General features: G+C 31.1%; 1 non-coding gene across 1 annotated transcript; it reads right to left on the bottom strand.

Moving 5' to 3' along the window:
• Positions 1–1,637: 1,637 nt before the first annotated feature.
• Bma-mir-5840 lies at positions 1,638–1,745 on the bottom strand. Its single transcript, XR_006228156.1, has one exon. It is a non-coding gene; the product is annotated as a pre-microRNA Bma-mir-5840 (primary transcript).
• Between the last annotated feature and the right edge of the window lie 634 nt (positions 1,746–2,379).

Below are 2,379 nucleotides of genomic sequence, written 5' to 3'. Positions count from 1 at the left end.
GTTAGCCGATTGGATTCGGTTGTTTCCATGTAAAAACCAGGATTTCTACCAGTATCAGTCCTTGTGCAAAACTTTATGATTCCATTACGGTGTAACAAATGAGTTGAAAAGACACCGCAATAGTTTTGCGATAGATGAATGGATATTTCAAACTTGAATAGTGTTGATCAATGAATGATAAAATGTATTTCGTTACGGTTGCAGGAATTCCAAGAAGTTAGGTTAATGAGTAGGGAATGTACCATACCTATGCGGAATAATGTCTCCGGTGAGCAATTTGATTATTCTCAAGCTCTACCGTGAGAGACTATCCCGAACAGTTACAGTGTCGACATTAGTTTGGTATGGGATATCTCGGGAGTAGCACAAGTGCAGTCGCTGCATCGGGTCTGTGATGTGAGCAACAACCAATCATACAACATATCACAGCCGATACAACTACCGCTCCTTGAGGAGTTTCCAGGTAATCCAGGACCAATCAGGAAACGGAAGAAGGTAATCATTCGGTAACTGAATGACTTCGATACCAAGATTGGCTGCTTTTATAGGGAAATTTGAGGGCGTTGCCAAAAAATAGGCGCCATGTTATGTGACGTTTCCAGAAATTCCATTGGATCAGATCACATAGATCGTTTAGTGGATCAGTAGGAGGGGCAAACTTTTTAGCGTAAACATTTTTCTCAACCAAATCTTTTTTCAACAACCAATGAAAGTTCCAAATATTGGCGGCAATGTGACCAATATTTAAAGTTGCCCAATTCGCCTAACTTTGAATTCAAGAAAAGAAAAAAGATGCAATAACAAAATACTGTGCAATATATATGAGAATGTTTCAATCAAACATTATAAATTTCTAATTTATTCTTAAGTAAAAATTTTATCCTCGAATTTTTTAAAATTTTAATTGACAAGGTTACTAAACAAGGTTAAATTAAAGTTAAAATTGATATAGCAAAAAACAAAATATCATCCTGATTACTTTTATTTTGAAAGTAAAAAAAGCCCAAAGAGACAAATTGGCATTTTTTATTTTTAATGTATCGTAGCTGCCTTTGATGGAATCAAAATTATATTATTCATGTTTTGTTCACTCTTTGTATTAAAATCGTTTAATTTGCTTCATATGATAATTTAACAAAAATATGACAAATGCAATTCCTTTTTTTTTTTTTTTTAAATTTAACTATTGCTAGACACAAAGTTGAAGTTAAAATTGATATGTCAAAAAGAGATATCAATCTGATTGGCTTTAGTTTGAGAAGCAAAAAAGATCCGAAAACAAATGCTAGTGTAAATTTTAGACTTTGACATATCAATGTTTTTGATTAAAAATTCTACAACAATCCGGACACAAGCCGGATCAATCCAAATAACACTTTTATTTCTTCCATGTAAGAAAAAAAAACATAATTGTTTGTAGCATTACAGAAAAAATAAATTAGTATTTGTAATTTGTAAAATATTGACTGTTACGATACAATGATTCTTCATCATCTTTATTAATATATTTTATATCGTAGCATTGTCGAGGAAGGCTTTTTCACAAATATGGCTAGAAGAGTCAAAGAAAGATTAAAATTATCATCAAAAATGATATACAGGAGTTTTATCAGATGATAAACCAGTGATAAATTAACGCAATAATTGATATTGCTACTAAAGAGAATAGTAGTCCCAGTGTGCATTTCATAAATTTCAAGCGCAACTGTGGATTACTATCCTTTATCGTAGCAATTCATAGTATTTTAGGCCAAAGATTATGGAATTGGAATTGATAATCGGAATTGACAAAAATTTAAACATTAATTACTATTTACTTCCCTAAAACAGACTTTCTTTTCCTCTCCCTCTCTCTCTCTTTTAAACGAATATTTTATGTATGCATTTAATTTAATCATAAATTAATTTAATTATAAAATTTATTAGCAGTAATTATATCATAATTATTAATTATTATATCACATCACCTATGTAATAAGCAAAATATCCAAAGAAGGGTGAAAGTTTCGGACTTCTTTCTAAAAGGGTAAAAATTTGGGTAAATCAGAGTACATGTAGAGGTTGCTGCATTGATACTATGATGTTATATATGTATATATACATATGTAAATAGATCATAGTCGATAGAATTGCTATCAATAATATTTCTTTCTTTTCTTCTAAGCAAAAAAGAAAAAAAGGAAAAATCACATTCATCGAGGTGAAATGGAGTAAGAACAATTGGTGGGGATAATAACCCGAAGGATGGGAAGGGAAGGGAAGGGAAGAAGAGAAGAGAACTCTTAATGGATGATCGAACAAACGAGTGAGTAAATGAATGATTTGACTATTAGAAATTACATGTTTTTATACAATAATTTAGGTAAAGATGATGAGAGA

Source organism: Brugia malayi, assembly GCF_000002995.4.
Source record: "Brugia malayi strain FR3 genome assembly, contig: Bm_v4_Chr2_contig_001, whole genome shotgun sequence".
NCBI classification, from domain to species: domain Eukaryota; kingdom Metazoa; phylum Nematoda; class Chromadorea; order Rhabditida; family Onchocercidae; genus Brugia; species Brugia malayi.
This window is presented reverse-complemented; position numbering and strand designations above follow the sequence as displayed.